General features: G+C 40.0%; 1 protein-coding gene across 1 annotated transcript in view; it reads left to right on the plus strand.

Moving 5' to 3' along the window:
• Positions 1–12922, plus strand: part of tln1 (talin 1) — a 301850-nt gene that overhangs the window by 106612 nt on the left and 182316 nt on the right. The window lies entirely within an intron of this gene.

Here is a 12922-nt window from a genome sequence, read left to right on the forward strand (position 1 = left end):
CTTCTTCAAAGGAAGTTGCTGCCCGCCGAACTGTGAGGCGCCAAGATGCACGGTTTGAGGCGATATCAGCCCACTGGCGGTGGTCAATGTGGCAGGCACCAAGAGATTTCTTTAGGCAGTCCTTGTACCTCTTCTTTGGTGCACCTCTGTCACGGTGCTCCATCAGCCAGCTCCCCACCATGACTACCAGATGCTGTAATAACATTGCACTAACCTTGCTGCCCTACTGCTCTAATCCCATTTGCCCTCCTTGGGACTGCATCATACTATACCTTGCTTATTTAAGTGTCTGTCTAAATTCCTCAAACATAACTGTAGCTGAACCACCACCTCCTCTGGCAGTGTTCCAGATATCAACTTCAGGGGGTTACACTGAGTCAGATGTGGCAGCAGGAATACAGATTTGTCCCTGTGTAAGTCACAGTGACACCAATTTCTGTGAGGGGCACTAGACGAAGTGGTGACTCTCTGCCTTACAGTATTCAAAAATTAAGAGAATTTCATGTATGTTACATTCTAAATGTAGCATTATGTGACAATAAGGGAACCTTTGCTAACTTGTATTTATATGGTAACTTTAAGGCATTACGGGGTACTTCAGAATGGTATTATTGAACAGTATGGCAAGCCACAAGGTGCACTGATCAGGTGATGAGGTGGATTTAAATTTTTTAAGGGAGGAACAAGGTGAAGGATGGCACCCTGAAATGTTATACCTGATTCCCTTCTCCACGGATGTTAGCTGTGCTGCAGAATATTTCCTGTATTTGGGGTTTTTTAATTGAATGCATAAAATTGTGGGTAATCATGGGTGGTAGGGTTAAGCATCGTGATAGTTTTTGGTACACAATACTGCTACAGTACCAGCGATCGGGATTGAGGTTTAAATCCCTAGCTGTCTGTAAGGAGTTTGTATGTTCTCCCCGTGTCTGTGTGGGATTTCCCCAGGTGTTCCGCTTTCCTCCCACTGAATCGTACCAGGGGTGTAGATCAATTGGGTGTAATTAGGCGGCTTGGGCTAATGGGTCAAAAGTGTATGTTTAAATTTTTTTTTAATTTAGACATTTAAATTTTTAAAAAAATTAAATGTTGGCATGGATTAACAGACCAAAACCAGAGAAGGAATAAATTGCTCAGTTTCAGAAATTGTAACTATTAAGGCAAGACGGTGATTGGTGGTGGGACCCAGCTGTTCACGATCTAGTTCAATGATTTTAGTGAAGGTTCCAAGTGCAACATCTAAATTGGCTGAGGATGCAAAGCTGAGTGGGCTGAGAAGAATGCAGAGAAACTTAGAGAGCATCATAAATGTATGGGTGAGGACATGGCAAAGAAATATAATGTTAAATCCTTCATTTTAGTAAAATCGCAGATAGTTGGTGTTCAGAAGAATGCCCTTGTTTAGTATTTTTTGAAAGTTATATTGGTGTCCCAAATAATTAGAAAGGCCTTTATTGCTGAATTGAACCCATTTTATTTCAACTATATCAAGTCCTGGAGATAAATGCACCTGGAATATCATGAGCCTCCATAGAAAAAATGGACAAATTACCCTGTGCAACTAATCAAATTGATTCTTTGAATGAGAGATTTGAGATGAGATTAAGAGGTTCATACACTTTTTAGTTTTGAATCCTATGGAAATATTAAAAACTTGTGGAAAAGGTTTTACAATCAATTTATTCTACCACTGTTCAGATGAAGATAACTAGCAGGAGAAGGTCTTGAGGCTCCAAAGGTTGCCCCACCATTTAATAAAACAGAGCTCACTTGATTTGGCTTGGCTTTACTCCGATTTCCCCAAATTAAAAAAAATCAGATTATGTTTTATTTTTAAATTTTTTATTTTTCACACTATAAACCACATTGATAACATAACATATAATAATAACAGAACAATTACAGCACGGAAACAGGCCATTAGGCCCTTCTAGTCCGCACCGAACCAAACACCCCTTTCTAGTCCCACCTCCCTGCACAATGCCCATAACCCTCCATCTTTTTCTCATCCATATACCTGTCCAACCTTTTCTTAAATAATACAATTGACTCCGCCGCCACTATTTCTCCCGGAAGATGATTCCACACAGCTACCACTCTCTAAGTAAAGAAGTTCCCCCTCATGTTACCTCTAAACCTCTGCCCCTTAATTCTTAACTCATGTCCTCTTGTTTTAATCTTTCCTCCTCTTAACGGAAATAGTCTATCCACATCCATTCTGTCTATCCCTTTCATAATCTTAAATACTTCTATCAAATCCCCTCTCAACCTTCTACGCTCCAAAGAATAAAGGCCCAATCTGTCCAATCTCTCCCCATACTCCAGATGCTTAAACCCAGGCAACATTCTGGTAAACCTTCTCTGCACTCTCTCCACTCTGTTTATATCCTTCCTATAATTAGGCGACCAGAACTGCACACAGAACTCCAAATTAGGCCGCACCAACGTCTTATACAATCTCAACATCACCTCCCAACTCCTATATTCCATGCAATGATTGATAGAGGCCAGCATACTAAAAGCCTTCTTCACCACCCTATTCACGTGAGTTTCTACCTTCAGGGAACGATGTACCGTTACTCCTAAATCTTTCTGCTCTTCTGTATTCCTCAATGCTCTCCCATTTACCACATATGTCCTATTCTGATTCTTCTTACCAAAATGAAGCACCTCACACTTATCAGCATTAAATTCCATCTGCCATTTTTCAGCCCACTTTTCTAAGCAGCCCAAATCCCTCTGCAATCCTTGAAAACCTTCTTCATTATCCACTATTCCACCTATCTTAGTATCGTCTGCATATTTACTAATCCAATTCACCACCCCATCATCTAGATCATTAATGTATATAACGAACAACAATGGGCCCAATACAGATCCTTGAGGCACACCACTGGTCACCGGCCTCCAACCTGACAGACAATTATCCACTACCACTCTCTGGCCTCTCCCTTTCAGCCAATGTTCAATCCATTTGACTATCTTAAAATTTATACCTAAAGACTGCACCTTCCTAACTAACCTTCCATGTGGTACCTTATCGAAGGCCTTACTGAAGTCCATATAGACAACATCCACTGCGCTACCCTCATCCACATTCCTAGTCACCTCTTCAAAAAATTCAATCAGATTGGTCAAACATGACCTTCCTCCCACAAATCCATGTTGAGTGCTCCTGATCAGACCCTGTCTATCCAGATGTTTATAAGTACTATCTCTAAGAATTTTCTCCATTAATTTACCTACCACAGACGTCAAACTTACAGGCCGATAGTTGCCAGGCTTCCTCCTTGAACCCTTTTTAAATAACGGAACCACATGCGCAATGCGCCAATCCTCCGGCACTATCCCCATATCTAATGACATTTGGAAAATTACCGCCAGAGCCTCTGCTATTTCCTCCTTCACTTCTCTCAATGTCCTGGGGAAGATCCCATCTGGTCCCGGAGACTTATCCACCTTTATATTCTTCAAAAGCCTTAAAACTACACCTTTTGTAATCTCTATATTCCCCATATTTACCCAATTTGCTTTTTTTATCCCACATCTCCCAATATCCTTCTCCTTAGTGAATACCGAAGAAAAGAAACTGTTCAATATCTCCCCCATTTCTCTAGGCTCCACACACAGTTTTCCACTCTGATTTTCTAAGGGACCAATTTTGTCTCTAGCTTTCCTCTTACCATTAACATATTTGTAGAACTCTTTTGGATTAGTTTTCACCCTGCTTGCCATAGTTTTCTCGTACCTTCTTTTAGCTTTCCTAATTCCTCTCTTAAGATTCCTCTTACATTCAATGTATCTTTCAAACATCTCCTTAACTCCATGCTTCTTATATCTAATGTACGCCTCCCTTTTTCTTCGAACCAAGTTTCCAATATTCCTTGAAAACCACGGCTCTCTCAAACCTTTTGCTCCTCCTTTTAACCTAACAGGAACATAAAGCTTTTGCACTCTCAAAATCTGATCTTTAAAAGACTTCCATCTCTCTACTACATCCTGCCCATAAAACAAATTGTCCCAATGCACACCCTGCAAGTCCTTTTGCATCTCCTCAAATCTAGCTTTTCCCCAATCAAAAACCTCAATCCTTGGCCCTGATTTCTCTCTTTCCATAATGACATTATATTTTCCTCTAAGTACAGATACATTCACGTATGCACATTGTATCTATTCACTCTTATACCTCTTTACCCACATACATATCAATCGTGATCATTTTTACTCTCATTACCCGTCTTCATCCCTCAGTCTATTTTTGTCTTTACCCACATACATATCAATCGTGATCATTTTAACTCTCATTACCCGTCTTCCTCCCTCAGTCTATTTTTGTAATTGTTCTGCAAATTTTCGTGCTTCTTCTGGATCCGAGAATAGTCTGTTTTGTTGTCCTGGAATAAATATTTTCCATACCGCTGGATGCTTTAGTATAAATTTATACCCTTTCTTCCATAAAATCGCCTTTGCTGTATTGAACTCCTTTCTCTTCTTTAGGAGTTCAAAACTTATATCTGGATAAATGAAGATTTTTTGCCCTTTATACTCCAGTGGTTTGTTGCCCTCTCTTACTTTTTCCATTGTCTTCTCCAGTACCTTTTCTCTTGTAGTATATCTTAGGAATTTTACTAAAATAGATCTTGGTTTTTGTTGTGGTTGTGGTTTAGAGGCCAATGCTCTATGTGCCCTTTCTATTTCCATTTCTTGCTGTAGTTCTGGACATCCTAGGGTCTTAGGGATCCAATCTTTTATAAACTCCCTCATATTCTTGCCTTCTTCATCTTCCTTAAGGCCCACTATCTTAATGTTATTTCTTCTGTTATAATTTTCCATTATATCTATTTTTTGAGCTAACAGTTCTTGTGTCTCTATCGCTTTTTTATTAGATTCCTCCAATTTCTTTTTTAAGTCTTCTACCTCCATTTCTGCTGCTACTGCCCGCTCTTCCATCTTGTCCATTTTCTTTCCCATTTCTGTTAAGGTCATATCTATTTTATTCATTTTCTCTTCTGTGTTGTTTATTCTTCTTCTTAAATCATTAAATTCCTGTGTTTGCCATTCTTTAAATGACTCCATGTATCCTTTAATAAGAGAAAGTACCTCCTTTATCTTGCCTTTCTCTTCTTCTTCTATTTCACTGTACTCTTCCTCTTCCTCTTCTTCTTCCTCTGGGTTGGCCATCTGTTGTTTCTTTGTTGCCCTTTTCTTCTCTTCTTTCTTGTTTCCATTGTCTTCTGTGTTCTCTTCTTGCTGCAGGTGTTCTGCAGCTGTCGTTGCCGGCTGTGGAGATCGACTCCCCAGCTGGTCCCCCCTCCCGTCGGTGTGTTTTTTTTCATGCGCGGTTGCACACTTTTACTCGGCTCAGCGAGCCATTTTTGTAGTCCATTATCTACCGACCTGAGGGAGCGGGTTTCTCTCTCCACCGGGCCTCTTCGAACAGGTAAGGCCTTCTCCTTCTTCCGTTGTCTTCTCTTCCTCTCTTCTTACCGTTGCTTTCGATTTTTCTTTTTTTGTCGCCATCTTCTTTCCACCTTTATACTCACTTTTCTTTAACTTTTATTTCTGTGCCTTTGTGTTTTCCTTTGTTTTTCCCGACTTTTCTGGAGAGGGCTGGAGTTCACCGTCCGGCCACTACTCCATCACGTGACTCCTCCCAACTCCTTTCTCTTCTTCAGGAGTTCAAAACTTATGTCTGGATAGAAAAAAAATTTTTGACCTTTGTATTCCAGTGGCTTTTTGTCTTCTCTTATTTTCTTCATTGCTTTCTCCAATATATTTTCTCTTGTTGTATATCTTAGGAATTTTACTAAAATGGATCTTGGTTTTTGTTGTGGCTGTGGTTTCGGGGCTAATGTTCTATGTGCCCTTTCTATTTCCATTTCTTCCTGTAATTCTGGTCTTCCTAGGACCCTGGGGATCCAAGCTTTTATAAATTCTCTCATATTCTTGCCTTCTTCATCTTCCTTAAGGCCCACTATCTTTATATTATTTCTTATATTATAATTTTACATTATATCTATCTTCTGAGCTAACAGCTCTTGTGCTCTTTAACTTTTTTATTAGATTCTTCTAATTTCTTTTTTTAAGTCCTCTACTTCCATTTCTACTGCTGTTTCTCGTTCTTCCACCTTGTCCACTCTTTTTCCTATATCTGACATGACCATCTCTAATCTATTCATTTTTTCTTCTGTACTTTTAATTCTTTTTATTTCACTAAATTCTTGTGATTGCCATTCTTTTACTGATTCCATATATTCTTTAAAAAAAAAATCCATTGTCTTGCCTTTCCCTTCTTCTTCCATTTCTCTATGTTCTTCTTCTTCCTCTGGGTTGGTCATCTGTTGTTTCCTTGTTTTCTTTTTACTCTCTTCTTTCTTGTTCTCGTTGTTTTCTATGTTCTCTTCCTGTTGTTGTGTTTCAGCTGTCATTCTCAGCTGTGGAGATCGACTCCTCAGCTGGTCCCTCCTCCCGTCAGTCTTTTGTCTGTCATGCGCATCGCGCATGCGCGACTCCTCGCGCATGTGCGGTTGCGTACTTTTGCTTGGTTCCGCGAGCCATTTTTTTAGTCCCGAGCTCGGGACTTCAACTGACCTTAGGGAGCGGGCTTTTCTCTCCGCGGCGGGCCTCCTCAGACAGGTAAGGCCTTCACTTTCTTCTTCCGACGTCCTTTCTTCTTCTCTTCTTCCCGTTGCTTTCGACTTTTCTTTCTTCGCTGCCATTTTCTTCCCACCTTTACTTTCACTTTATTTTAATTTTTATGTTTGTGCCTTTGTGTTTTCTGTGTTTTTTTTTTAACTTTTCCGGAGAGGGCTGGAGTTCCCCGACCGGTGACTACTCAATCACGTGACTCCTCTCAGATTATGTTGAATTTATTTAATGACTCAGCTCCACGACTTCCAGCACTGGTAATCATCTGAGAGAAGAAATTTTTCACCTGTATTTGATAGGCAACTCTGGTGAAAATTTGTCCCCTGTTCAAGCTTCCACCATAAGAGAAAATATTCTCTCAGCAGATGGTCTGCCAAGCTCTTACAAAATTGTTAATGTTATAAACTTCTCCATCACTCACACAACTGCCCTTTCATCTCAGGGAACAGACTGGTAAACTTTCTTTAAAGTATATCCAAAATCTGATCCTTTTTAAATGAAATGAAATTGTATGCAGTATTCCAGGTATCAGGTGTAATGTGTCAACGTATCATTTGTCTTCCTGGCTATTTTATGCTTGCTTTTGTGTTTTGTGTACAAAGACACTCAGATCCCTCTGTTTAATATCATGGTAGTGTCTTTTTGAAACCTATTACTTATGTTCTTGCTATCAAATATTTCCCCAAATAATACTTCATATTTTGGCCCAGTCATTGTATTCTAGTGCAGATTATGTGTGTACTTGTGGCTTGCTTTCCTGCCCACTTTTGCACCTTCATCAAATTTGTCTACAATACACTTGGTTCTCTTATCTAAGTAGATGAAATTGTTGATGCATCAGCATAGATTATTGTGTCAGTGAATGTCCCATTTTGCCAAAAATGGCATGTTTACCCTGATTCAAGAGGGTGAGCCCTCACAAGGCATCAGACCCTGATGGTGTACCTGGCAGGGTATTGAAATTCTTCGCCAACCAACTAGCCGGAGTGTTCATGGACGTTTTAAATCTTGCATTGTGGCAGTCAGAGGTTCCTATCAGCTTCAGAAGGGCTTCAACGACTACCTCCCAGTAGCATTAACTTCTACTGTGATGAAGTGCTTTGAGAGACTGGTCATAGCCAGAATTAACACACATCTAAGTAAAGATCTGGACCCACTGTAGTTCGCCTATCGTCACCATCACTCCACAGCAGATGCAATATCACTGGCTCTCCACTCAGCTCTGGATCACTTAGAAAACAGCAATCATACATATGGCTGCCCTTCATCGACTACAGCTCAGCCTTTAACACCATTATTCCCTCAGAGCTGGTCAAAAAGCTGCAAACTCTAGGCCTCTGTACCCACCTCTGCAACTGGATCCTTGATTTTCTCACTGGAAGATCACAGTCAGTATAAATTTGAAACAATGTCTCTTCCTCACTGATCATCAACACAAACGCACCCCAAGGATGCGTGCTTAGCCCAGTGCTCTACTTGTTATACATCCATGACTGTGGCCATCCACAGTTCCAATGCCATCTACAAATATGCCAAATGACACCACAGTTGTTGGCAGAATCACCAACGGCAATGAGGAAGCGTACAGGAGGGAAACAGATCAACTCATTGAACAGTGCAACGACAACAACCTTGCACTCAATATCAGCAAAACCAAAGAGATGATTGTGAACTTCAGGAGGAAGTCAGGGGAATATGACCCACTCCTCATTGAGGGCTCAATAGTGGAGAGGGTCAAAAACTTCAAATTCCTGGGTGTCAATATCTCCGAGAATCTGCACTGGAGCATCCACATTGATGCAATCACAAAGGCGGCTCGCCAGCAGCTATACTTTGAGGTGTGAGGTAGTTCGGTATGTCACTGAAGACCCTTGTAAACTTCCACAAGTGTACAATGGAGAGCATTCTGGCTGGTATTTCTCAGGACAAGAAGGGTTGTCAACTCGGCCTGCGACATCACAGGCACCAGACTTCATTCCATTAAGGACATCTACGTGAGGTGGTGTCTTAAAAAAGCAGTCTCTATCCTCAAAGACCCCCCCCCTCCCGCCCCCACCCCCCACCGCCACTACCCAGGCCATGCCCTCTTCACGCTGCTACCATCAACGTAAAGATGCAGGAGCCTAAAGCACTCAGTGGCACAAGGACAGCTTCTTCCCCACTGCCATTAGATTCTTGCATAATCAATGAACCAAAGACACTGCCTTACTTTTCGCACACCATTATTGTTATTTTTTAAATGATGTTGTAAGATGGTTATTGTATGTATGTTTGCTCTATGACGCTGCCACAAAACACTGAATTTTATGACTTGTTCTTGACAGTAAATTCTGATTTTTGTTTGCCAATCCTCTATCCAGACTAATATTAGTTCACAATGCCAATAGATCTGAGCTTTACATACAATTATCATTTCTTTTATTGTTTATCTTAACAGATGTCTTCTGGTAATCCAAAAATAGAATCCGTTGATTTTTTTTCCCCACCCCCCTTTATCCACCCGATATGCACCATCTTAATGAGCTCCAATATATTTGTGTGAGGAAGATTTTTTTTATAAAGTCACATTGAATCTACCTGATTGGATTTTGATTTTGTAAATATCCTGTTCCTGCTTCCTTAATAATGAATGCTGGCATTTTGCCATTGACAGATGTTAGGCCAGCTGGCCTGTAGTTTTGTTCCCCTCTTTTTTTGAATAGGGATGTTCATTTTGTGAATTTTAATTTTTTAAAAAAAATCAGATGACAGACATGTGAAATAAAAAGCAAAAAATTGCTTGAAAAATTCAGCAGGTCAAAGAACATCTGTGTAAAGAACAACTATCAGTGTTCTTGCTCTGTAGCCCTCTGTCAAACCTAGGAATGAGTGAGATGCAATTTAGTTTTCAGTAGGAGAGAAGATGGGGGAATGATGTGTGGGGATTTTTTTTTTAAATGGGAATGACTGTGATAGGAAAGTTGAAATAACAGTATAAATCCTTTTGGTCTTTGTAATATATTGCTAAAGGCAAGTTTGAGATACTTTCCCTGAAGGCCAAACTTGTAAAAGTCAAATAAGAAACCTGGAGCCATCATGATTTCCTATTTTTTTTTCTATACATTCTACCTTCTCTCTCTTTGAAAACTGAAGGGTCACACATCCAATCCAAAATGTTGACAATTTTTCTTTCCACAGATGCTACCTGACCTGACTTCTGGCATTTTGTTTTTGTCCTCTATTTGTGATTTCCAACTTACTGAGACACTTATAGAATCTATGAAACAAGGGGACAATCATGATTGATAAGTTAATTAACTCTGCCATCACTTCTTTTTTGGATCGTTAAGACCAGAGGGTGCCGACTGTCAGATTGAGGGAGCTTGTCTGCCTTTAGTGACAGAAGTTTACCATACTTTTTTTTCTGATTGTTGATAAATCCCAAGGTTTTCCCACTTTTGGCAAGCCCATGATAATTCCAGTGCTTTTCATGGGAGTCTTGTTACTTCTTGGGTGATATTCTCTCCTGTGTGTGCAGTTGTCTAAATTAAAACAGACTGTATATTAATATCCTGTTTTTGAGTTAAAACAATTTTTCACGACCACACTTGGAATATTGTGTTCATTTCTGGTCACCTTATTAGAGGGAGGATGTGGAAGCCATGGAGAGGGTGCAGAGGAAATTTACCAGGATGTTGCCTGGATTGGGAAACAAGTCTTACGAGGCAAGGTTAGCAGAGCTGGGACTTCTCACTTTGGAGTGTAGAAGGATGGGAGGAAACTTGATAGAGGTCTTCAAGATTATGAGGCATTCCCAGGGTGGAAAGGGAAACACCAGAGGACATGTGCACAGTTAGGGGAGGTACATTTAGGGGAGACATCAGGGGTAAGGTTTTTTTTAACACAGAGTTGAGTGTGCCTGGAATGCCTTGCCAGGGATGGTGGTGGAGACTGAAACATCAGGGGCATTTAAGATACTCTTTGGCACATGGATAAAGGAAAAAATAGAGGGTTATGAGGTAGGGTGGGTTTCATATTTTTTTAGGGACATATGGGTCAGCACAACATTGAGGGCTGAAGGGCTTATACTGTGTTGTAGTGTTCTATGTACAATGCTGACCATGTCCTTTATTAATATTATGATTGAAACCCTGCTTGTTTGTGAAATATTAACTTGATCAAGTGGTGTATGTATTTGACGTTAGCAAAATGTTTCAGCAATTTTCACTGAAGAACACTGGATCATTTGCTTTGTTAACTTGGGTAATTTAGTGTTGCAATTGGTCAATGATGTAACTGGTTTCAACTCCTAATTTACTCATTCAAATGATAGGATGCTGAGTGTAAACCCATAACTTCAGTTAAACCTATGAATAATTGCCTGCACAAGTGTATAAGTCTATATCAAAATAGGCTTTTGTGTTATTGTAAAGGCAGGTTGGAAGAACCAGACCTTGGATATGCATTAAATCATGAAACATTTCTGATGGTGTGTAAGTGCTGATCTGGACTGTTGTAGTACAGAAGTAGCTGAAATTTCATGAACTTGCATTTTCTAGGCACCACTTCACTTAATGTGAAATCTTTATTAATGCAAACCCAAGTTTACAAAATCTGAACTTTTCTTTCTTATGATATTATTTGCCTGTTCTTTGTTTCTGTATAACGTAATTGCTTGTTCAGCTTTAACAAGTTGCATTTTCAAATCAATGGCATAAATATTCGTGGGTGTGATATCGATGCCAGGCTGAATTTCCTTTCCTGGATTTTTTTTTAAAAAGAGAGGCGACATGGTTCTCTGGTTGTTTTGAACTTTGTCATCATTACTTAAACTATCTTTTTAATTCCAGATTTTTATGGAAGTTAATAGATTTATATTCCACAGCTGCTATGAAAAGACTTCAATTTGTCTCTTCATATTATTCGTTGAAGTTTCTGGATTTTGAGTCCAGTCATGGTGGCAGTTTGCTATCGTTCCCTTAATTGGAAATAAATATATGGGTTCAAAGTACTGTCAAAATACTAGTTGGAATACCAGCACAAAGTTGGAGAGCTGGTCTTTGCCAAATATACAATTCCTGCCAGAATACCTAAAATAGAAATTTGATGTTGCAATTTTTTTTAAGAAAAAAAGATATCTTAACTTGAGCAATTTAACCTAACAAGCTGATTATGCATCTTATAGAAAGGTTATTTATGTGCAACAAATAAAATAATTTCAGATTTATTGTCAAAGTACATACTTGATATTTACATACAATCCTGAGATTCCTTTTTCCTGTGGGTGTGGAAAATTTACCACTAATAGGTCATGCAAAAAAATAAACTGCACACAGCATGAACGTGTAACCAATCAAAAGAACTGTAAACAGATAACGAATGTAAACAAACTGACTATGCAATGCAGGGAGAGCAAGGAAAATTAATAAAGTGGAAAATTAAGAGTCCTTAAATTAGTCCCTGATTTAGTTTGTTGTTGAGGAGTCTGATGGTAGAGGGGTAGCAGCTGACCCTGGTGGTGTGAGTCTTGTTGGACCTGTACCTCATTCCTGATGGTAGCAACGAGAACAGAGCATGTGCTAGGTGGTCAGGGTCTTTAAAGATTGCTGCTGCTCTCTGACGGCAGCGTTCCCTGTAGATGTATTCAGTAGTGGGAGGGTTTTGCCTGTAACGTCCTGGGCTGTGAACACTACCTTTTGGAGGGCTATACGCTCAGGGGTATTGGTGATCCCATACCAGACTGCGATACAGTCGGTCAGCACATTTTCCACCAGACATCTGTAGAAATTTACCAGGGTTTCTAGTGTCATACGAAACCTTTGCAAGTTCCTGAGGAAGTAGAGGTGCTGATGTGCTTTCTTCACGATGCCATGTGTTGGGTCCAGGAAAGATCCTTCAAGATGGTGACTACCAAGAACCTAAATGCGCTCACCCTCTTCAACTCTGGTCCCCCATGATCACTGGATTGTAAACCTCTGGCTTTTCTTTTCTGAAGTCAACAATCAATTCCTTAGTTTTGGTGACATTGAGTACAAGGTTGTTGTTGGTGCACCATTCAGCCAAGTTTTCAATCTCCATCTTGTATGCTGACTCATCGCTTCCTTTATACAACCCACTTCCATGGTATAGTCGACAAATTTGTAGATGATGTTATTGTCATACCGCACATTACCTAGTCGTAGGTGTAAAGTGAGTAGAGCAAGTAGCTAAGAACACAGCCCTGTGGTGCTCTGATACTGATGGAGATTGATTCAGACTTGCTTGATACATCTCCTTTGAACTCCCTCACACACCC

Source organism: Narcine bancroftii, chromosome 3, assembly GCF_036971445.1.
Source record: "Narcine bancroftii isolate sNarBan1 chromosome 3, sNarBan1.hap1, whole genome shotgun sequence".
NCBI classification, from domain to species: Eukaryota; Metazoa; Chordata; class Chondrichthyes; order Torpediniformes; family Narcinidae; genus Narcine; species Narcine bancroftii.